At 35.1% G+C, this 25950-nt stretch overlaps 1 long non-coding RNA gene across 1 annotated transcript; it reads left to right on the forward strand.

The window, feature by feature from the left end:
- The first annotated feature begins 2711 nt into the window (after positions 1-2711).
- On the forward strand, positions 2712-20559 carry LOC130683063 (uncharacterized). Its single transcript, XR_008996689.1, has 3 exons — positions 2712-3054; positions 5295-5335; positions 20037-20559. It is a non-coding gene; the product is annotated as an uncharacterized LOC130683063 (long non-coding RNA).
- Positions 20560-25950: the final 5391 nt, after the last annotated feature.

Raw genomic sequence — 25950 nt, forward strand, 5'->3', positions numbered from 1 at the left:
GAGTGGCCTGTAATCTGTATTTCTATAAGCTTCCGGGCGATGCCTATCTTGCTGTCTGAGAACTACATTTTGAGCAACATTATTAATGATAAATGCTTCAGGCTTCTAGTATGCAATTGAAATGGTCATCTGTATTGTTAATTTGGTTTCAAGTGATGCATCTGGTATCTTTGTACCTCTATAATACTATCTATAAAGGAAAAACTCTTTGAGAGGTGACATCTAGGCTGAGATGTGAGAAGTCCATACAATTTTCCTGTATATGTTGATGATTTCCTCCTTTATTTAGGCAGACTTATGGAACCCTGAGGAGGCCTTTGTGTGGATTGTTATCCTTTGGCATTTCCTGTGACTCCGCGGTCTTGGAAGGCATGGGACTCCTATTTCAGTGCTACCTCAACTAGTTCTTTATCACATTATTCTCTGGTCTCTTCACTTACTGTCTCCTCTGAAGCCATGCGCCCTGTAGCTGCAAGCCTAAATGCTTAAAGAGAGTCTGAGAAACATTTTCGCTGTCTGTGCCAGTCAGGGAGTTTTACCACCTGAAAGTTTTCTGCGGTGAGAAGGACAACCGCATCGGAGCCCAGGTATCCTGGGTTAAACTCTGGTGCTGCCTGTAAATTTTACATGTAAAATAAAATTTACATGTAATTAAGTTTTACATGCACTTCCATAGTTATTCTGATTGTGTAAACAATGATGAACTTCATGTTTGTGTCTGTAATGGATCTTGTATGTTGAATTAATATTTTTATAAATCTAATTATCTTGGGAAGAACCCAGTTATACTGTATTAGAATTTTTGTGTTAAGTGTGAACATTTAAATATGATCCAGTTTTTATAGACTTGTTTGATCACGTCTTCACTTACCAAAATTTTGGTAGCCTCAACAAAAGAGAAAAGCTGCTCCTCTCTCAAGCTCTGACAGACTCTACTCAAACGGCCATTAATAAGCACACAAAAGTTTGCAAAATGCTATCCTAGCCAGATACTCTATCATTTTGTTTAATGGATAGATGAATGGCATCAAAGAGATAAAAATTTTTGTCTCAAAAATTCAGTCTCAAGAGTATTGCATCTTTCTGTCATCTAAACATAACCACCATTAATACTTTCATTAACATTTTTCCTGTGTTTTCCATCGAGATTATGTAAAGTTGTTTTTGTTTTGATTATTTTTACTTAGCATGTTACCTTAAATGTTTTTCATGTTACTAAACATTCCTTGAAGATGTATTTTTTTATTTAGAGGCTAACATTGTATCCCACAGCTGTACCATATTTTGCTTTTGCATTCACTTTTATGGTTAATGTATATTTATCTTTTATAATATAAATGTAACAATGTAGCATTTTGACTTTTTGCACTTTAAGCAGACCTTTTCTTTTTGATATTGAATAATGAAAATTATATTTTGAGAGGAAATGTCTCAGCCATAAATCAAACTTTCTGTAACTATGAGACAGCAAATAGAGTGTTATTTGAGATAATAAAACAATACTAAGAGGAAAATATATGCTAATGATACGTAAGTGCTTCAAAACTACCAAATCTCCCCTAGAAGTGGATTCAGTAATTTGATAATGTAAGTGTAAATGAATCAGTAACATTTGGATTTGATTTTTCTTAACTTGCATGTGATTGCTGAAAAATGAAATTCTGCCTAAAATAATATTTTGATTTTTAGCAATCATTTTTGGAGTTATGTCTATGAATGATGTATACTCCTTTATGAACATATTTGGAAAAAAAGTTTATTTCCTAATATTCTCAAAATTATAAACTATAGGTCACTTTGAGTATAAAGTTGAAAAGATTAGGATGGGGTAAAAATGACTATCCATTTATTCAGACAAGAGGCCAGACAATAGTCAAGCAAATTTTATTAAAAAATAATATATCTGTTTTTTGAGGTGGGTTATTTTTCCTGTCATTTGTATTCTTTAAAATCCTGTTTGTGTATGTGTGTTTTAACTTTATACTTAGTATATATTCATTGTATAAAAGTGTTTATGTTGAAAAGAAGAAAACCTCTCATGAATTTCTTCCCATCATCTAAAGGTAACCACTGTTAATACTTCCATTAATAGTTTTCCCTTGTTTTCCATGCATATTTATATCAGTGAGATTATATAAAGGTGTTTTTATTCTGATTATTTTCACTTAACATCTTAAATTTTTCATGTTTCTAAACATTTTTTAAAGATGTTCTTTTCTTTTTTCAGTGGCTATATAACATTATATCCCATAGCTGTATCATATCTTGCTTTTGCATTCCTCTCTTATTGAACTGTTTCCAATACCACCTTATAAGTACAGCTATGATGGATATTGTACACAGTAATTTCTTTGTCCATAAAAGCCTTCTCTGTTTTTAGAAGACCCAGGAAAGCATACAAATTACTGGATCAAAGAACAAAAGTATTTGTCAATCTCTTAATAAAGTTGTTTTTCTCCAAAATGTTTGCACTAATCTGCACTCATATTGGCACTGGGGATTCTTAAAGAAAGACTTCCTCAATAACAGGCATAATGTTTTATCTTATCTTAACTTTTATCTACTTTCTTATTTATAAATTGTAAGATCTTAGAGCTGTCATTTTTATTTCTGGAGCTCTTAAAAAGAAATAACTGTTATTTTTCTACTCTCTTATGTTAAAAGAAGTTCTCAAAGATAAAGTATGGAAGGTTATATTTTCTTGACTAAGCTATGAGGGAGAAAAGACCTATGAATAGAGTACTTTCTGTTTATTTTGGTGTTCTTCAATCTTTTTCAATAATGTTTTATGCTTTTCAGAGGACATGTTTTATACTTCGTTTGATAAATTTATTCCTGATATCTTATTCTTTTTTATGCTGTTGTACCCAGAACTGTTTTCTTAATTTTATTTTTGACTTGTTCATTGCTAGTATAGAGAAATACAATTTTTATATATTCATCTTGCACTTGTGATGTAGTTCAACACGTTCCTTCATCTTCTGTACTTCCTGCAAATCGGTGGCTGGATTAAAAGTCTTGATCAGACTCAGGTTCCGTATCTTCAGCCATACAGTAGGTGAAGTTGTGTTCTTTCATCAGAAGACACGTGCTGCCTGGTTTTTGCTTTTTTCTGTTGTTAGCAACCATTGATGTATGGGGCTTAGGCCTATTAATCCCAATTAAGATAGAAAAAAAGATATTCAATTTGTAACACTTTTTAAATTTGTTAGCTCTAATGATTTTGTGAAGAGTGTTTTCCTCTTACATACTCCTAGATTGACCAGTAGTAACAGTTCGTAGGGGATAGTCAGAATGAATTCGTGATTGGTTCCTTTACATACAGTGTTCAAAATGATGAATTGCTTCACTGTCATTCTTAGAAGGTGCCTAGCTTATTGGTCTACTTTTAAATATGTACCCAGGGATTTAAACATTATTGATGGGCTTCAATACATTACAGTTCTCTCCCATACTAAAGCTTGAACTGTTCCATATCTGGTCAGTGGGAGCCACTTTTTTGTTGTTGTTCAAGTATTGCTGATACACAATCTTATACTGGTTTCAAACGTACAACACAGTGGTTCAACAGTTACCCATATTATTAAATTTTCACCCCATCTAGTGTGGTTACTATCTATCAAAGTAGAAAGATGTTACAGAATCATCGATATATTCATAGTATATTCTCCATGCTTTACTACCATCCCTGTGACCAATTTATATTGTGATTGCTAATTATTGTGCCCCTTTATCCCCCTCACCCTCCCCACCCACCTGCCCCCCACTCCTCCTCTTTGGTAACCACTAATCACTTCTCAGTGTCTATGAGTCTACTGCTGTTTTGTTCCTTTTGTTTTGCTTTGTTTTTAGATTCCACAAATAAGTGAAATCATACGATATTTGTTTTTCTCTGCCTGGCTTATTTCACTGAACATAATACCTTCTAGATCTAGGAGACACTTTAAGTTGGCTTCTGCATCCTTTTGACATGACCTTTGTACTTGACATATTCTTTATTATCTGGTACAACAAGGTGTTCTTGGCTCAACTAGTACATTTTTTGCATGGAAACAGTCATTTTTTCAAGAAGTTGTGGTTTCTTTCACTTTGAAATGTTATTTCAAGGTCACTTTCTGGACACCTAAAATGCTTATTGCTCTTGGGATGGTTATTTTAAATCATTTCTAGGCTTTTTTAGTTGACAAAGCTAGAAAATGGTATGTGCGTATGCATACGCAGAACTATTTATATTTAAAGATTAAATACATTGTGGTTTTACAATGACATCCCCACTTACTATGATTTTCTAAGTGCTTTTCTTTCCCCAAGTGTAGGACATTTAAACACATTTTATTTTCCATAATGACTCTGCTCTGATCATCTGATCCTCCTCTGGCCTGCTGTTTTTATCCATGCTCCTCTGTCTCATATGGTTTTTCTTAGGCTCCCAAAGAGCTTAACTTGAAAGTATGAAAACATGAAGATAGATGTTTTCAGAAGTTTCCTATCTATATAGCAGCAAAACTGTTTTTACTTAAATCAGAATTTGAAACAATACAAATTAGTATGGTGAGTGCTTGGAACTACCAGATACTTTGAGATAAACTTATTTTACTATTAAATATTTGTTTTATTCAAAGGAATCTAAATTTGTTTCCATCCTGTATAATGCCCGTGACTTAGGAATGTCTTAAAAATATCTGTATAGTCTTTGAAAACTCAACTTTATAAACATTAATGTAATATATAAAGAAATCCAATAGTTTTTTGCACAGCAGAGATTCTCATCTACCTGGTACATGATTTTTTGCTTTTGTATGTAAAGTTCTGATATATTGTTTTCCTGATTTCCTTTAGTTGTCTATTTATGTTCTTTTATAGCTCACAGAGCTTCTTTAAAACAACTATTTTTAACTCTTTGTCAGGTAGTAAGACTCCAGCTCTTTAGGACCAGTTACTGGGTCTTTATTGTGTTCTTTTGTGGTGTCATGTTTCCCTGATTCTCTGTGGTCCTGGGAGCCTTGTATTGGCATCTGCAGATTTGAAGAAGAGACACTCTTTCAGTCTTTGCAGACTAGCGTTGGCAGGGAAAGCCCTCCACCATTCAACCCAGCCAGAGATTCTGGGTGGGCTGGCTGCCAGGGTCACCAGTGGGCAGGCCTGGTGCCAGGGTCTGCTGTGAGGTCTGCCACTCACTTTGTGTCCCTTCCCCGGGGGAGAACTTGTGGGCCATGGAGATCTCTGTTGGCACTGCACTCTGAGGGGTTTTATCCTTTTTAATGTATCTTCTTACCTTCCTGTGTTCCACCCAGGTACTGTAACCTCTCTCCTGGATTCCGGATCCCTCATGAAGGTATTTTCTTCCATGGACAGTTGTTAAATTAGTGCTTCTATGGGGATATTAGCATTGGAAGCTCCTGTTCTGCTATCCTGCTGATGTAACTCTTCAGCATTGTTTTTTAGGGGGGTGGTCTTCTTTTGATCAAAGATGCTTAGTCCCAGGCCCACTTCCAATACATGAGGTATTTAATCTGACTGCCTTTTTTGAAGTTGTATGTTTATTCAAAAGATGGTTTATGAAAGAAAGCAATTTACTTCCATTTGTGCAAATCCTAATCTGGTAATTAATAATAGATGAGAAGGAGAGCCATTCTCTTTTGATTTAAAAATTTCAAACAATCTCTTTAATATTTAGGTTCCATTTAAAAATTCCTCATTTTGTAAAACAAGTCACATTAAATGTTCAGCAGAATCATGCTTCCAAAGAATCTCTGGTTAAGCTCCCACTCCCTTGTTTACCCCGACCTCATTTTTTTTCCAGAGAAGGCTATGGTCTAAAAATTACCATAAAGCAGTGATGTTGGTACTTTAATTTCTGACACAACTTGGGCTACTTTGAATAATTTGTTGAAATGACCAGGCATATTTTATTTTAAAACATGTTCTTGTGCTATTGTGGGATAGACAGGAATCACAATTTATAGGGCATGCCTGACTGCATCAGACAAATTTGTATATCCCCTTTTCCCTTCCCTTCCCTTTTTCAACCCTGGAAGTAACATTGCAGGATGTTTTAAAGTATGTCTAGTTAACAAAGTATAGACACTATCTACATACATAACAAAGTATATATATGTAAACATACATATATATACATTTATTAAAAATATATATATGGAGTTTCTACAAAATATATATATATATATATAAACTTACACTTCCAAAGGTTTTTTACCCTCCTTAAACCTATTTGCCAATTCAGTATATTTCAATTGTTATGATTTTTAAGGGTATATACCCTTTGTGATTTGGTGCATAAAAATTGTACTGAATAAGTATTCTTGATCTTTCCCTGGGGATATTTAAACTAGGTCATTTTCCCTTTTGGCTTGTTATACAATGGAATTTATTAGATGCTTAAGTGGAATCTCTCATGCTTACCATTTTAAACTAGGATGAACAGTTAGGAACTTTTGTTGTTGGTGGCACTTACCTTTTTTAGTTTATGGTTTATTCATCTACCAAACTGCTAGTAGTATAAGTCTGCTGTGCTCATTTCAGAAGGAGACTTATACTTTTCTCAGAAGCTTAACATGTATAATTTTTGAAACTATACGGGAAAGTATATTGGACTCCTCCTATCAAGCCCTTTCTTTTCTGTATCTCACATGAGAATAAAAGTTGACTCCTTGTTCTTTGCCATTTTGACCAAGTCTATTGCCGCAAAGAGGGGGAGAAAGCAATTTGTATCCTGCAGTAATCTAAAAAATAGCCTTTAATTATTTGTGCATCGATGTGTATCTAAAAATATAAAGTTATTGACACATTTAAAGGGAGTGTACAGGTAATAAAGAAAAAAAATTCAAAGGAAAATTGATCTTTGAATCTACAGGCAGCTCTTGCTTGATAAGCGGCATTCATTCTTTCTCTACTTGGACAGCAAAGCTTTCTTATAACCATCAAAACAATCTCACTCAAGAGCCTGCTGATTTCTTTTTGTATTTTTTTATGTTTTTGAATAGATTTTTTTTAACAAGATTTCACTTCTGAAAAGGCTAGATTTCCCAATATTTCTCGTTACTCATGCTATGTTTATTTTTAACCCAACTGAATATTAAAACTTTCTATTACCTTTTATTATCTTTGAAATCTCATGACACTCAGCCCTCAGAACCAGAATAACAAAATTATCAAGGTATTTTTTACACCCAGAAAACTGCTAAACAACATCAAGAATTTTCTCTCTTACTTTATAAAAGGAAGAATGCTAAAAATAATTGTGTGTATATATATATGATCATGCCACAGTTTTAATTTGCTCAACACTACTGTCAAATCTGTCCTGTTCACCGGGCTCAAAATATAAGAACAACTGACAAATCAAAAGAGAAGCTCCTTTTCCCCCACAGTAATTGTACACAAGGCAAATATGTTTCAGTACATTTGCACTTTTTAGAATGAATAGAAATAGTCATATTAATGTTCCCAAAGATTGCCACAATAACTATCGATAAGCTGATTATAAAGAGAGTTAGTTTCTAGGTTTGAAATAGCTTGTCAATTGGTAGCAAGGAAAATACACAGAGAATAAATGAAAGACCCTAAAGATTTGTCAGTGGCCTGTCAATAATATATTCTTATCTTCAGGGTAATCATTTACTAAACATTAAAAAATTGATTTGTAGGAAGCTTCAGTGGGAGACTTTATTCTTCTCCATTCTTATTTTGTTCATAATTAAAATAACCATAGCCTTTCAGTCCTATAATCAAATAGCTGTTTCTGCTTTTCCCTCACACTTGCCTAAAGGCCCCTGTGCCAAACTTCAGAATACTGGAAGAAACATCAAAACAATGACTTGAGAAAAGAACTTTACCACACACTCTTAACTATTAATTCTGTATGGAACATCCTCAGGCATATAGGTATCCCTAGCTCAGAAACAGATGCCTCTCAGACAGGATTTCTAGCACTTCTGTGTAGATGCAGGTGACTGCGATAGTAGACTACCAAATAACCCCAGATCAAGTGAAGAAGTCATTACCTCAGACTGATGATTGTGAAGAGAAAACTTAATTGTGCTAATATTTACTTTTTAAAATAAAACTTTTAGAACACTTGCATTTCTTTCTTCTTGAGCTGTCTTTAAATTATATTTAATTGCTCCTTAGAATTCATTACAAATTCTTAAAAATCTTAATACACAAATAAACTAATGCATAATTGGAAAATTTAAGAAAAATGATTTTGTAGAAATGAAAGGTACATTGACCCTGTTGACAGAACTGCTCAGAACAACATTTAAGTATTAGATAAACTGCCTTTAACGTGTCCTGTTGTTTTTTATTATAAGATAGCTATTTGCATAGTTTTAATAATCTTATTTACTGAGGCATAATAAGTCCACTATTGAGGAACAAAATGTATTTTTCTCATATGGAAATGATGCTACAATGTACTTACTACTCCCTGGTGCCTGTGCTATGACTTATGGATTCCCAGACTTGCAGGTAGGAAACAATGCCATTTTCTGGCAGGAAAGGAATCTTAGAGATCTTAGAGATAGAGACATACTTGTACACTAAAAGTATTGTGGGCAAAACTTAGTAGGGGTGCCTTGACTCTTTTCTGAACCCCAGCCTTGAAATACATAATTATAAGGGCAATAAAAGTACTTCCAGCAAATAAAAGTGATTAACTTATGATCCTTGAAGCCTTACAAAGCCTCCAGAGAAAAATATCAAGTTCTTGTTTCATATGACTCTAGTTTTGTTACCCATATTAACAAGGACATTTTAATTTATTAATCACCAATAAATAAAATGAAACCACCCAAATAAACAAAATATCAAATTATTGTTACTGAATTAGAAAATAGCTAAACGAATACGTATGGTCAAACCTTCACTCCTTGTGAATGAAATTGACCAGAAACTGGGGCTGAGAAGCAAAAAGGACACCTTGCCCTGTTGCCATTTTGACTAAGCCCCTCACGTAACAAGAGAAAAAACAATTTGTATCCTCAGATAAAAAAGCAAAAAACATTCTGAAGAGCACAAACTTCTAAACCAGTGAAGCCTGGAGCCCTTTAGCTGAGTTACTAACTCCCTGACTTTTGAAATACTGATGACTGTAAATGTATGATGACCTTTAATCCTCACAGATACGAAAATCAGGTGAGCAAACTGCTGTTTTCCCACCTTGAACAAACTGTAACTTTGGTGATATCTTTGTTTGTTTGTGTTTTAAGTACCTTTTGTATTGTTTGCTTTTTGGATAGCCATTTATTTTGATGTCATTTTTGTAAAACACTGTAAGAGAAAAAAATTATTATTTTTTAATGCTTGTACCTCTTTGAGTTTTCCACAGAGGTCATATGCAGAGGGGCACAGTGTCACCTGCAGATGGAGCAGGAGCCAAAAAGTTCTATTAGTTCAACTAAAATGTTTTATTGTGAGTTCATTTTGTTTGGTTTTAGAAATCTGCCTTATACCTTCACACAGGATCATTAATCCTTACTTTTGGGTTTCCCGCTGAATTTGTTTCAGTAAAATTACTTGCTAAAAATAGATGCTTGGATCAAATAAGATCCTTAACAAATGTAAGGATGTCCTCAACTGTAATAAATATTCACTTTATGATCTTTGCTTCAAATCCCTTTTCCTTAACACCCCAGTATTCAATTGTCCAGGATGTATTTCCAAAATAGCTTGTTTTTGGTCATATAGAGAGAGCCAGAAAGAAGAATGAGATATCAGACTATTTCATCATCCCTCATGTCCATTAAAATTTTGTAGGGTAACATTAGTATGATCTGGATTCAAAAGGGAAATTAAAACCTATCTTTTCATGGGAGGAAAGGATAATTTTGGGGACTACACTGCCTCTCAGTGGTTCATTTAATATTTATTTCAATTTCAAAATGTTTGATAAAATAAAAACGTAAAATTTTCAGTAATAAAATTTTTCAGTATTTTGACTTCAAGGAGTTCCTACAAGTAACAGTAATGTAAATTCTCTTGTGTTCTGTGTGTGCATATTCCCGCTGACTGACTACTCAGAAGTCATGATGCATTATAGAAACAGTTTCATGGTTTGTTTTCCCTGAACCAGGAATGAATGAATCTATATTCAAGAGAGGGATTAACATAATATGAAGGAGAAAGTCAAGCCAGGCTGAGTAGAGGGCATGATTAACTCAGAAAATCTCAACTCTCTGAACATTCATTGCTCTGTGTGCAAGCACTACTAAATTGCTTTTTGATCTATATTTTGTTGTCCTAACAATAAATCACAAAATTAGAGAGCTGAAAGTTCCCTTTGAGACCCCTGCCTGTTAAGTTGGCTCCAATTCAACTTTGAGAGAGTCGTAGGTGTATATCTATGAACAGAGGACTATGCCAGGAACGTCTAAAAGGACAGAGGCAAATAAAACTTGGTTCCCATCATCAAGGAATTCACTAATCATTATGACAGAGAATACTTCACTTTTATCCCCTTGACATTACCTAGTAGTTATTCATATTTGAATAATCAAAACTGTGAACTATTTCTTCTCTGTATAGTATGATTTTACAACTTGTTGAAAGATGTTATGCTAAAAATTGTGGCAAAGGGAAAATTTTTTAAAAAATCTATGGGGTTGCTTTATATTCAGTAAGTACCCACAGTGTGGTATTTAATTGAAGTTTTTAAGAAATGCATTGGAGCTTAAATTGACTTATAATCTTAGAGGCATAAATGATTTATGATCTTATAGGCATAATTGATTCAAGACTCTCAGTTGTTAGAAGTTCCAAAACAGTTTCAAATGAACTGGAAGCTTGCAAGCTAGTTGAAAGGATAATCTTCAAGCTTGTACAATTTCACTTTCATGAAAGTTCTAGAATTTAAGGAAACAAGATGTTGTGAAATAGGAGTAAGAAAGAAGAAATGAACTGAACATTTATATACTAAGTAAATTTCTTGGCACTCGGAATCAGTAGATTAAAAATAGATACATATTAGCAGAAGGCAGCCAGGGACCAGATATTTCTGCCCCTGTCCTCTGTCACAGAACACAGAAAACCCCATGATAAGGGAAGAAAAAAATCAGAGGAGGAGGATCCTAATTTGATTGGGCAGTTACCCAAAAAAGAATGAATTTAAGCTGTAAATAACTGAATTTTTCATGAATTAACAAGAATAAAAGTTCCCTTAATGGGTAATTTGCAAGGAAAAGAGCTAAGTGAAGTTTTATTACCACAAACAGTTTTGTTTTTGAATATTTCAGATGTGTGCCATAAATTTACTTCTCCATAAAATGCCTGGACTTCGGGAAGAAGAATCAGCATATAAATCATCATTAAGGAGAAAAGCTAGATTACATCATAGAAAAAGGCCAAAGTAGAAGACAAGAACTGAATAGGAAACAGAGTTCTGGAGCTCCAAATGAAGGGGATCAGGATATTCCACTCCAAAAATACTGCCACTTTGCCATAAGGATTATTTTGAGCTGAAGGTAATTGAGAAACAGTAGATACAGGAAGAGGTCTCTTTCCTTCACCTATCAGCCAACAACAAGGCATGTATCTCCCAGGAGAAGGGTGCTCTCTCTGTACCAGGAAAAGGAGAGCACTCTTATCACTAGAAATGAGCAGGCTGCACACATATCAGTCTGCCAAACAACCTTACTAAAATAACCTTTATCCTCCATTATATTTCCTAGTCATTTTGCCACAATTTATGAGCTCAAGATGCCCAAACCCCCTTTCCTTTGTTTAGTCACTTCTGAGGTAATCACCCTTTGTTAAAATGCTATATAACCCTCTGAGTCTGAATCTTTGGACTTCTACTTTTTTCTGTGAAGCCCTTATGCACATAAAAATTAACATCAATAAAAACTTGTATGCTTTTTCTCCTGTTAATCTGTCTTTAGTCAGATTAATTTGCAGGCCCCAGATACAGAATATAAGAGAACAGAGGAGAGGTCTTTCTTCCCTCCACTAACATGCATGTATGAGAAGCAATAGAGAATTGGAATAGAACTAGGAGAGAATAGGGAGGAAACACAGGAATTTCTAGGGTTTTAGCAGAGCATCTCTCCTTTTATCTTGGATCGTGGATGTGTAGTATTTGCTACATTATTTTTTTTTAATGTAGTATACATCGTATACAATCTTAATATGAATGTTAATCATATTTCACTTATGAAATTGGGAAAGAATAGTAGAAAAATAGCAAAAATCTTAATTAGGCTTTTAAAAAAATGAAGATAGCACCAGTTCACTGAGGAGGTCATTTTAAAAAGTCAAGTTTATTGGGGTGTAATTCATATACAAGAAAATGCATTCATTTTAAGTTCACAGTTCTACAAATGTTGACAAATATATGTATCAGTGCAACTACCACCATGATCAACAGAATATTTCTATCACCCTGAAAAGTTTCTTTGGGCCCTTTTTCAGTCAATCCTTGCTTATCTCCCCTGGCTGCACTTTTCCAGGGCTTCTCCCAGCTAATGACTAAGGAGAGTCAGGAGAGCTGTGTTTCCCCATTCCTGCAGAATGTAGGATTTGCCTAATGAGCAATTTTAGTTCAAGAAATGCCTCCTGACTAGGCTGAAACTTCCTTAGAACTTCTCTTCCTACTCACTCCTCCTTTCCCTCTTCAGAGCTGTCAGACTTGCACTGTCATCTGCGAGCTGCCCCTACTTATTCCCAAGTCTTCTCCTTTATCCCTAAAAGGCATTTTCCCCAATAAATCTCTTGTACATCTAATTCACTCTCAGCATCTGGTTCTCCAAGGATCCAAACTACCACATTCACAATTTCCTTATCTATTCTCCTGTCAATAGAAGTTTGCATTATTTTCAGTATGACCTGTCAAGCCCAAGTCTTGATGAGACAGGCATTTTCATTTCTCTTGGGAAATCTTAGGAGTGGAATTTCTGGATTATGTAAATATTCAACTTTATAAAAAGCTGTCAGATGTGAAAGCTGTCTTTAAAGTGGTTGACTCGTTTTACATTCCAAACATCAACGTATGAGAGTTCCAGTTGCTCCATGTCCTTCCAGCATTTGGTATCGTCAGTCTTTTAGTTATTCTAAATGCATGGATTGTGGTACCTTATTGTGGTTTTAACTTATGTATTTTGATTACTAGTGATGTTGCATTTCTATACTAGTTCTCTGGGACTGACACAAGCTAAGTGGCTTAAAACAATGGAGACTTACTGTTTCGATGTGGTGGAGGCTAGAAATCTGAAATCAAGATGCAGACAAGGCCCTGCTCCATCTGAAGACTCTAGGGGAGAATTCTTCTTTGCCTAGATGGTGGTTGTCAGCAGTTCTTGGCATTCCTTGACCATAACTGTATCACTCCAGTATCTGCCTCTAACTTCACAGGGCCTCCTCCCCTATGTGTCTGTATCTCTGCTTTCTCCTCTTATAAGAACAGTAGTCATTGAATTAGAGCCCATTCTTATCAAGTATGATGTCATTTTCATTTAACTAGGTCCTATTTCCAAATGAGGTCACCTTCTGCCATTTCAGATAGATATAGGGTGGGGAAGAGCAGTATTCAACTCAGTACAGCATCTTTTCATGCTTAATGGCTATTTATACATCATCTTCTGTGTCTATTCAAGTCTGTGGCCAGGCTTTTTAGTGGTATTATTTGTCTTCTAATTACTGAGTCATAGTTCCTTCTACATTTTGTATACTAGTCCTTTGTCAGTGATGGGTATTGCAAAGATTTTCTTTATTTTAAAGGAAAATAAGGCCACTAAACATTTTCACCTTTTAATTTTGAAATATTATTAAACTCTGGAAAATTTCCCAAAAAAACAATACAGTGAATTGCTGTATACTACTGGAGAAATATAATTAGAAACAAAATCTCCTCCCAACCCAGAAAGCATTTCCACAAAGGCAGAAGAGAAAGAAAATAGTTTTATTATTGAATAAGCATTGAGCCAGAATGGGATATGCATCAAAGGCAATCAGCTAGAGTCTAAAAGGGAGAAAGAAATCTCACCCTTTTATGTAGCCAAGCAGATAGAACTTTTTACACACATTTTCTTGAGATACATGATAGCTAACCCTTAAAAGGATTTGATGGCACCATTTGTCACAAACAGTTCATCCTAAATGTAACTGGTACTTGGGTGAACATCTGTGTTAGCTCGTCAACTTTATTTGAAGGAAAAATAACTTTTCTATCTTCACGACAGGAGGTGGTTTTGGAATGAGGTGCCCAGGGTGTCTGCAGCCACAGTTAGGCTCCCGCCTCTCTACTGAAATGGGGAGAGAAGGGCACTGTCTTCCTTGATGATTACATTTCACAGAGACTGCTCCCAAGTCCTTGGTAATGCTATTTCTGGGTTATAAAGCTGGTATGAGTCTCAGTTAGATTGTTAAAAGGTTTATACCCAACTCAAAGGTTCAGAGAAAGAATTTACAATTGCATATTTTATAAATCAAGTGCCCTGAAAGAAAAGGGGGGAGTCTCCATTTTGCACCAGGAAAAATTCCTTTTTTTTTTAACTTTATAAGCCTCCTTAAATACTATAAAGTAGCTTAACACAACAGCAGATACCTTCCCAGTGGATCCGGAAAATCGAGAGTAAGCACACAGGCTCTTCTTCTATCTTCTATCTTCCTATCTTACAGATAGGAGGACCTATCTGTAAAGGAAGCTTGCGGGAAAAGAACAAGGCAGACCCAACCCCAAACACCAATATCCTAAATTGATCTATCGCCAAACAGCAGTGAGAAATTCCTAAGGAAATTGCAAAATCAGTAGTACAAGTTTGATAAGTTCCCCCTTCCAAGTCCATTTTAAGCTATTTGCCAATTCCCTGCAGTCCCTTTCCTCATGCTCCGGCTTTTTGCAATAATGACACATTGTCTCACACCCGCCTTTCTTCCCTTCATGGGTTGTTCAGAGTAGAGGACAGTCCTTTCTCTGAGGAGTTCTGAGCAGCTAGCAGGACAGTTTTTAATTTATCCTATTTTTCTTTATTCTTTTTCTAGATTGTTCCAAAACTAAGTAGTCACTGTTGAGATTTGAGTTAATAGTCTACCTTAACCAGCCTCCCACCTTTACCCTAACTTAAATTTGGATGGTCAACAGGAGAGTCAAGGCAAAGGTCGTTATGCCCAGAGGGTAACTGTGATGTGCCCTTGCATCCATGCCAATGATTTTTGAGAAAGTCTCAAAAAAGTGCTAATAGAAATCAGTGGGGGACCTAGCCATCTTTTAGATAAATAGCTGCAACTTCTCCCAGCTCACTTGAGCAGAAAGGCAGTCATTAGTGACCCCTGTGTCCCTAGATCTTCCATAGAGTGTGTGTGGTTGGGGAGGAGAAGATGGACAGCTGGCTTCCCTTGGCCACCCTGCTTCTTGATGTGGTGATTTCTGGAAGTGTCTCCTCCATCAGTGGACACTGTCTGCTGGTTGCCTAATGTGGGAAATGCCCACACTGGTCCAAAATTAAGTGGACATGGAAAGAAAGAGAAAAACAGAGTGAGACTTTAATGGCAGTCTTGAAAGATTGGGTGTCTACTGTTAGAAAAAGCATAGAAACTAAATGTGACTTACTCCCACTTTTAAACAGTTTTAAACATTTAAACAGTAAGGTGAAGTACATGCCAGGAAGTTGCTCAAGCTGAGAGGAGGAAGGACATTGAGAAGGAATGGGCTGTGCCTGTTCAGGGAAAAAGAAGTTTTGAACCAGCTAATAAAATTAAGACAAATGTAAAAGAAAGCTTAATATGGATATGACTTGCTTAGACAATGTCCAGGAAAGAAAGAACCCTGTAGTACTCAACCAATGAGGAACCAGGGAAGGGACTCGTGTGCTAGGGAATCAATTGCTTGCTCCAACAGCCCTAGTTGTACCTGCTTACCAGACACCCGATCTTGCAAGACAGCCATTAAAGCCTCACTCTGCTATTCTCGTTGTCTCTGTGTCCACTTTTTAAGTTTGGACCAGTGAACGTGTTTCTCACACCTTTTTGTATGCTTTAGCCATCACACCTCTCCCTGTGTGGGGCTATAAAGCAAATTTCTGGAGCCCAGGCAAAGAGGTCTTTAAAATGAATAATATCAGCTGGCGAGAAAGGCATGTGAACTACTTGGGAGTCCTGGGTAGCTTCTCAATGACATCAGTTTTGTTGGCGATCCATATAGGAAGATCTGGTTTTCCTTTCATTCAGACAAGAAAAATGTAAATTATATGGCACTTTGGTTTCCTTCCTGTGTTGACATTCATCAGCTTAACACCTTGTTCACTTGCCTTTTTCCAAGAGACTAGTGCAGCTACTTTTCATCCTGTCTCCTTTGTATGGAGCCACAACATTTTATCCAAATTTTCAGTTATACCCAGATCAGATGTACTCATTGTGTCTACTTTCCCAGCTATGTGATGTGTGGCTGAGAAGGGACTCCTGGAGCTGGACCTTAGCTAAGACACAGGTGGACTCGGAGCTAGGTCACCAGGCGCACCAACTTCTGTCCTTGGCAGGACTCATAATATATTACCAGCTATAGAAGTTGTACCCACTTGTCCCTCTTTACAGGGAAACTCATTCGTGAAGGGAACAGCTGCCTAAAAGATCATGGCCTCCCTCTTCCCCAGAGTTTGAGGCTGAGAGAGAGACAAAGAGATACAGGAGGACAGAAAGAGGAGGAGGAGAGGTCTGTGAAAGAGAAGTGCCTTTAACTCTCACAATTCTTCTCCCATTTTCTCAGTTTTTTTTCTTCTGGCTATTCAAATCATTTGCTTATATATTTTTCTCAGGATGATTTTAAACAGTTTTAAACATTTAAACAGTAAGATATTTGTAATTTATTTGCCTGGGATGAGGCCTAAAAAACCCAGCAAATACATTAACTTATCCAAATCAAAAGACCCATCCTTAGCCAACTGCAAGACTGGATTCTCATATACTCATTCCAAATGTAACAGAAAGACTTCAGCTTTTTACGAGAAAGACCTACAGGCAATATTCATGGTGTTCCATACTTTCCAACCACATAGTGATCCTAACAGGATTGTAGAACCTGTGTTACCCATGTTTATTCCATAATAAACTCTTGCATTTGGAGCAAGTGTTGCATCTGAATGTTATTCCAAAAGAGCAAGAGCCAGAAGGAGACTTCTATAATTTAAGGCCTATGTCCTGACTGTGTGTGGCCAGGAACCTTCAGTCTGTCTGCTCAACTCAGGAACTCCCAGACATCCAGTCCCAGTCACCAGAATCATTACGAGAATGTAACTCAAAAAAAAATTTCCTAACCCAGAAAACCTCTCCACAACAGTACAAGAGAACAAACAGTTTGATTATTGACTAAGCATTAAACCACCATGTATGTTTTATAGGTAATCTGACAAAGAGGTTACAAAGAAATCTCATCCAGACACAACCTATTATATACATGTTCTCAGGATAAACATAACTAGTCCTCAACTAAGAGGACTTGACAGTACCATTTGTCACCCAGTTTAACCTGAATTTACCTGTAATTGGGACGAGATCTGTGTTAGCCAATTGACTTTATCCAAAGGAAAAAAGAAATTCTCATATCTTTATGACAGAATGTGTTTTTTGATCTAGGGGCATGTAGACGTTAAGCTTCTACCCTCCTACAGAGCCTGGAAGATAGGGACCCTTGACTGCATTTCACAGGGATCCCTGCAGGTCTTTGATGTTCCAAGTTTCCTATGTATCTCACTCTTTCCCACATACACATGAGCATACATCATTGAACATATTACTGCTCTTATTTAACAAATAATCTGTCCTCTGTCAGACCAAGAATAAGAAAAATCAAAGTTTTTATTTTACCTTCACTTATTCCTTCTTTTATGCTCTTTCTAATGTAGAACTGAGTGTCTAATATTTATTATTGTCCTTCTCCTTAAAGAACCTCTTTCAGCATTTCTTGTAAAGCAGGTTTTTGGCAACAAATTCTCACAATTTTTGTTTGCAAAAGTATTTTTCTCAATGTACAGGATTCTAAGCTGGTGTTTTTTTCCTCTAAACACTGTAAATATTTTATTTTACATCCAGCCTTGCCATTTGCTAGCTGTGTAAATTTGTTCAATAAGACTTTCAGGACTTCATTTTTCTTATCTTTAAAGTAGAGGGGTTATATAATTTCTAATACTCTGTAAAGTCTTACCAAGGTAACAAAGAAAAATATATAATAGGTGTGGTATGACTTGCTACTGTCCACAGAACTTTTTGAAGTTTCCATATTTGAGGGTACTCTGCAATGGCATATCAGAAATGCTAAAAAGCTTGGGCAGAAATAGCAAGAGGGACTTAGCATCCATGACAGAAAGTATAGAAAACATGTCATTTTTCTAGTTTCTTTTCTTTTATGGTAAGAAACATATTAGTAAAAATAGAAAATGAGCTTTTCAGGAGTGTGGTAATGCAATGATTTTTTAAAAAGTGAAATTGGACAAAATAAAAAAAATGAAAGGAAAGGAAATTATTGGGAATAAGCCTTCTAACAAAATAAAGCTGAATTATTAAATCTATTATTTTTCAGATAATAACATTCAACTAAGCAATAATTATTCCAGGTAAAATGAAAGTTGCGAGTATAGTGATGATTTTTTTAATGAAATTACTCTTATTCTGAAACTAAATATTTGACATTTCTCTGAGGACAACAATAATGCACTACTTTATGCAGTTATTCTGGACACCTTTATTTTGAATTAATATTTGTAAAATATATTTTAAAATTTCCCTTGCTTATTTTTCTAATGTTCCTTATTTATTTCTTTGTTATATGCATTTACCATGTTCATTTTTTGGTCTATTTGTTTTCTTTTCTGACAAGCCATCTTGCTTTTGAAAACATAAATCTTATAATTGACTATTTAGGTAACAGGCAATGTCATGGAGCCAGGAAAAATTATGTCATTTTGGGAAAAGAAAGTTACCACATTTAGATTCCCAGAAGGGAAGGGTAGAGCCAGATATAAATTAGATGGTTACAAGTATTATAAAGAAACCTTTCTGGAACCATTAAAGGGAGCTTGCAATTAGAACTACCACCATCTGCAGGGGAGACCTTCGTGTCAGCATCCCTCCCCATGAGGCTGCTGCCTCACAAACTGTACCCATGTCATTAACCCCTGACCAGGTAAAATGTTGCTGCTGCCTCTTCATGCTACTGCTGATCCCCCATCCTCATTGCTGTCAGTGGAAAAGAAAGTTTGATGTCTTTCTGTGCTGTCTAGAAGATTTAAAGCTACTTTTAATCAATGAAATGATTGCAGACTCATCCTCATACTGTTCTTTCTCTCTAAATTATGCAAACACTGCTTTTGAGGAAATAACGGTTCAGTTGTCCGTAAGCAACTGGAGTTCTTCTCTTTGAGGGCTGGTCTTAGACAAAGCATTTCCTGAATTGCTACAAGAGCTTAACTATAGTACCAGTTATAAAGAGCACAACTGCTTCCTCTCTAAATGAGTGTCAGACATGACATGTTCTCGAAAGGACACAGATTTCACTACAGCCCTTCCACGTGAACAATGATCATTCACGGTTTAACAAGTAACTCTGAAAGCTTTGGCCACCTCAGATGACCTTGCACACTAGACAGCATTGTTTGGGGATAGTTGCAAATAAATGTGCTTTGCATGTATATCCAGAGAGAAGGAATCTCACCGTTTCAGCAAACTGGCTTCAGTTTGGCACAGGAAGGAACAGCAGTGGTCTAAAACACAATGGGAACAAAGGTACTTCGGCTTGATCCTGTCCTTTCTTGCTAACTTCCTATAATTGTAGTCTGATACTGCTTCTAGGTTCCTTTGGCTTAAAGTTTGGGATTATCTTCAATTCCTACTACAATAAAAGTCTGCTTATATTTTTCCCCAACACTAACAAGGATTAGATCAAATACCTAATCCATCTTTAATTCAGTATGATTTGGCAAGGGGGGAAATTGAGCACATGGGCTTGTACGCTTCTGAACTAGCAGAGTGTGGGTGGAGTCTCTTTGGGCTCTCCCAGCTTATTTATGTATTCACTGTGAGTTTCTTCTCAATAGATTCTGAAATTGAAATTGATGGTGGACCCTCTTGGTTCAGTAAATCACCTACCTGAGGATGCTGGGGAGAGATGTGGAGCCTGGAGAAATCTTCCGTCAGAAAACTTGGTCTTTGCTCATTTCCAGTTAAACTTGTGGCACACCTGCCTCTTTGGGAGAACATTGTGGAGGTGGTAAGCTTTCATTTCGTCTTCTGAGGTGCCTCTTGGATTTCACTTTGTCCCTTCCTTTGGAATTAGACAGCAGTTGTGCTGAGACTTTGACCCAAACACACATTCTCCAGATGCTGAGCATTTTACTTGGAGTGGCAGCAGGTATATGTTTGCTCAGAATCTGTTGTTGAGATGCTGATCTGTACCTGAAACTGGAGATTAATGTCAGAGTCCTTCCCGCAGTCTGCAGGACCAGTGGGGGAATGAAAGGGAAATGTGTGGGGACTCCCCTTTCCCGGTAGCTAAAGGTAAGCCTTTCTGAGTGAAATTCAATTGACATGTGGATAATATATTAGAAAGTATTATTTAGCTTCCATGATCATATTATTTTACTATATTATAAATGTGTATACTTTGAAATATTCATCATTATATACACATATATTCATAGTTTTAGTTTAAAAATCTACAAAATTAGTTTAGCATTAAAGTTATTTTTTACGTACATGAAGGATATCAAAATTATGAAAATATTAATAAGCATGCTGATTTTTGTAACTTTATGTCACAGCATATCTATGTTTGGCATGGAATTTTCAGTTTTGTATTTTGGTAACCTTTGGCCCACTATTGTAGCTTTTATAGGTGCAGGGTGATCATGAAATACAAAAGTAAAATTGAGAAATAAGCTTTCATTTGGTTAATGCACAATTTGTACTTATGTGCCATCTCACTGAGAAAATCAGGAGAGATGTTCCATTTCTGACTTATGATATGGCATTAAAACTAATCAGCCAAGGGAGACATAGTCCCATACAACAGGAAATTTCAGTGTATGCCTATGGAATCAAAATATCTGTTTGTTTCCTGGGATACCTTACTTCCTGAGAAGTATAGAAGGGTTATAGCTACAGTGAGCCAACATTTGGAAGATATAGGTATTCATCTCCAGGACTTACTCATCATAGGATATCCTCTTTGTTGACCAATGAGTCACAGTTGTAGAACTTGAGATTCTCTCTTGTCAATATGATTTCAAAATAACCTTATGTTTGTCAAAATATTTCAAAATGTGGGAGTTCAGGTAACACAAGACCAGATAGAAAGTAGACTCCATGAACGTTTAACATTCATACCACTTTTTCATTTATACCTAAGCCCAGAATAAGAGATAAGTACATTATTAGTCTAGGTAAGAATTTATAAATATTTGATGTATACATATAGCTTATCATTTAGTAGATTGTAACCCAAAAATTAAATTGTAATTTCTTAGAGTATCATGGAAAGAATTATGGAATTAATCTTGGCCAAACTAGGTTTAACTCAAAGCTGTAACAGTTCTTATATTATTTGGGAAAAGTATTTATTTTTATTATTATTTGATTGAACTATAGCTGATAGAAAATATATTAGTTTCAAGTATACAATATAGTGATTCAATAGTTATATGCTTTATTAATTCCTCAACCAAAGTGTCCCTCAATAGATGAATGGTTAAAGAAGATGTGGTACATATACACAATAGAACATTTTTCAGCTATAAAAAAGAAAGAAATCCTGCCATGTGTGACAACACAGATGGACCTCAAGGGTATTATGTTAAGTGAAATAAGTCAGGTGATGAAAGACAAATATCAATTAATTTCACTTATATGTGGAATCTAAAGACAAAAGAAAATTATTTTTATGATCTAATATCCTGCATCTGTAAAATGAAGATAATTGTGTCTAGTTCTCCTAATTATAATTCATTCTGGTGGAGCCATCATCCTAATGGCTATTAATATAAGCCAACTATTAAGAGAATAAGTAAAGCAATTTTATTTTCCATGAAATGACAAAGCTGGTAATGAGTGCAAGAAGGGTGTCAGTTAATAAGTGAAAATTGTAAGGACATCTATATGTAGTGAGAGGAGACTATATTTTTTGTGAACTTTTATGTCAATTTGGGCTCATAGTCAGACACACTTAGGTTAGCTTATGATAGTGTATTTTTTATCAGCTTGAATGTAAATAAGATTTGACTTTAAGTGTATTCACTGGCTTTTTGTAGGAGGAAATGCTTAATAGAGTGTGATTCCTTCTTACAATATCAACTATGAAAATATATGAGTGTTCTGCAGGACTTGCCATGCATACAAAATTAGTTTAAGAATGTTCCTTAGCCAACTTACATGACTGTTACTGTTTTTATTGTATTACTTAGAATTTCTGGACTGTGACATCACTTAAAAATGGGGACTAGCTGCTGATTTTACAGGGGCTACAATGGCATCTTAACAATATTAAGTATTCTAGTAAATAAACATGGTATATCTCTTCATTTATTTAGGTACTTTCAGATTATTTTCATCAGTGTTTAAAAATCTTCCATAGAGTTTCAATATATAGATACTGAACCCATTGTTAAATTTATACTGAAGTATGTAACTGCTATTGTAATGATACTTTTTCAAATTCCAAACTCTGCTTAATGCTTGAATATGGCAAGCTGACTTTTGTATGTAGACTTTGTAGTCTCTGTTCTTACTAAACTCACTTATTATTCTGAGAAAATTTTTAATATTTTTTTTCAGTTTTCTACATAGACAATGATATTGTCTGTGAATGGGGACAGTTTCACTTTTTCCCTTAAAATCTGACATCCTTTATTTCTTTTTGTTTTGTCTTACTTCTTTAGCAATGGCTAAAACTTCAAGTAGAATGATGGATAGGAATTGTGTGGGAGGACATCTTCGCCAAGTACCCAGTCTTCAAGGGAGAGCATTTGATCTTTCACCACTAAGTTAGCTGCATAGATTTATAGATGTCCTTTATCAGAATAAGGATGTTCCCTTTAATTTCTTATTTAATGAATGTTTTTATCATTAACTGATGTTGAATGTGTCAAGTAAATTTTCTGTACCGATTTAATCACCTGTTTTTTTCTTTATCATTTATTAATATAATGAATTATATTGATCTTTAGTGTTGAGCCAGGCTTATAGTTTTGGAGTGAACCTGCTTTGTCAAGATATATTATCTTTTATATTTTGTTGAATTCTACATAATAATATTTTATGTAGAAATTTTATGTATGCTTCTGAGAGCTGTTGGTCTCTAGTTTACTAGTTTTTGGTATTATCTTTGGTTTTTGTATTAGGATAATGTTGACTGCATAAGCTGAGTTTGGAAGTGTTCCCTCTTGTTATGGGTTGAATTGTGTCTTCCCCAAATTCATACATTGAAGGTCTAATTCACAGCACTTCAGAATGTGGTCTTATTTGGAGATAAGATTTTTACAGAGGTACTCAAGTTAAAGTGAGGCCAAGTGGGTTGGTGGGGACCTAGGCTGACATGACAGGTATCCTTATAAAAAGGGGATATTTGGATATGGGATATACACACAGAGGTAAGAGAACGTGAAGATCCACACTGTGTGACTGTGAAGATAGCCATCTGTTACCCAAAGAGTGAGAGGCCTGGAACAGATTCTTCCCTCAGAGCTCTCGCCAGGAACCAATCCTACCGTGTGATGGTTTCAAATTTCTGTCCTCAGTACTATGCAACAATGAATTTCTGTTGGTTAAGCCACCCAGGTTATGTTACTTTCATGGCAGCCCTGGCAAGTAAATAGATTTCTCTATTTCCTAGAAGATACAGTATAGCAGTTTTTCCTCTGAAATCAGAAATGAGGCAAGATTGCCTACTATCACCATTTGTATTCAACATTTCACTGGGGGTGCTAGCTAGGAAGTGTAGTAAGTCAAGAATACAAAATAAAAGAAATAAAAATTAAAAAAAAAATAACACTGTTTTCATGATATTATTTACACAAAAATTCAAAATAATATAGTGATGATGTAATGTAATAATTTAAAGCCAGTAATAAAAATCAGCTGCATTTTTCCTACAAGGAAAAAAGAGCTACCATTTTGATAGCTGCAAGAAATATAAGGTATCCAGAAATAAATCTAACAACTAAGAAATCTAGCACAGAACTCTATGGGAAAAGTAATTAAATATTACTGAAAGACATTAAAAAATCCTAAATGAAGAGATATGCCATGCTCATGGATAGGAAGACCTAATAAAGCTCAGTATATTACTTTGTCAGTATAACTCAAAATATTATAATTTCAATGAAGTTGCCTGAATTATTTCAGTAACCATAATGAAATTTAACAGTGTGGCTCCAAATTTAAATGGAAGACAAGAATTAAGCAAGAACAAGATAATGTTAAGTAGTCAAGAACAATGTTGGGAAATGTCCCTGAGATAGTAAAATAAAATAAAGCTGTATTAAAATAAAATAGTGTGGTATTGTTTCAAGGTTATACATACAGACTCATGGAAAAGAATTAAGAGTACAGCAGCATTGCTGTTCATATATGAAATTTAAGACAATGTGTACATAAGAGATAAGTGACAAAAAATTTAATGAATGATACAGAGCTAATATATTTATATTGAAAAAAATTGGTCCCTGACTCATGCTATACATGAAACCCAATTTCAGATGAATTAACTCATATAAGTGAAAGTCATAACTTCTAGAAATAATTATAGCAGAATATTTTTAGGTCATCTAGGTGGATTTCTTAGACAAGACATAAAATACACAAAGCAATAAAGAAAATATTGAAACTTGTTTTTTAAAAGATAGATAAAATAAAAAAGGTGAGTCACTGCAATGTGGGACCCTATAATGGTAATTTATATAACCAAAAAATTATTTGCATTTTCAATATATGAAATAGAATCAAGAATCTCAGCTATATAGTAGACTCAAATACACCCAAATATTTGAAGAAGTTTCTTATGTAAAGAGGTTATATTATGAATAAAGTAAACAGATGTTTAAGTGTAACGTACAGTGAAGACTTGTATTTGCAGTTATTTGCTCCCTCTGTTGAAGAAATCAGTATTTCATGTTAAAGGCTGCAGTAAATATCTGTAGTTTAATGCTATTATTTGAACAAAATTAGAAATTCTCATGTTAGTTTGTTATTTGTTTATAAAATGATAATTTGTTTCTAATGGATTATCTGTATATGTTTCAAGTAGGCTTTATAAAATTCCCAATTTAACACCACACATACTATACCTCTAAATGGAAGGTATTTTTACTCAAATAGAGGGGTTCAACATTGCTCCCTGCTGAATATAATTTTTCTGAGCCTATAATTTTGATGCGTTAATGAATTAAAGTGGGCCTTCTACTTCCACGAATAGCAAACCAAGTAATAAAACCAACCTTTGTGTGGCAATTAGAAAAGCAATACACTTTTTTTCATTTATTTGTTATTTTTATTTATTTATTTTTAATTGTATTTTCTAATTGAAGTGTAGTTGATACACAATTCTATGCTGGTTTTAACTAAACAATACAGTTATTTGCCACTTATACATATTATTAAACCTCCAACTAGTATAGTTACTATCTGTCAACATAGAAAGATGTTACAGAACCATCGACTATATCCTCCATGCTGCACTTCCATTTCTGTGGCCAGCTTATATTACGAGATTTTTGTGTCTCTTTAGCCCCTTCACTCGCCCCACACACCCACCCCATAATAGTTGTAAAATCCACCTGAAGGCATCACAGAGTCAACATATTGTTGACAAATTGTAGAGCCAATGTCCAGGCAAAGAAGAAAACCAGTAGTAAACTCTAGAATTTGCTATTTTTTCTCCAAAGGTGTCTGCTCATTCTGTTTGAGCTCATTTTGAGAGATTGGGAAGCTGAGCAGATCTTTCTGCATTACTCATGGGTG

Source organism: Manis pentadactyla, chromosome 1 (assembly GCF_030020395.1).
Source record: "Manis pentadactyla isolate mManPen7 chromosome 1, mManPen7.hap1, whole genome shotgun sequence".
Taxonomy (NCBI): Eukaryota; Metazoa; Chordata; class Mammalia; order Pholidota; family Manidae; genus Manis; species Manis pentadactyla.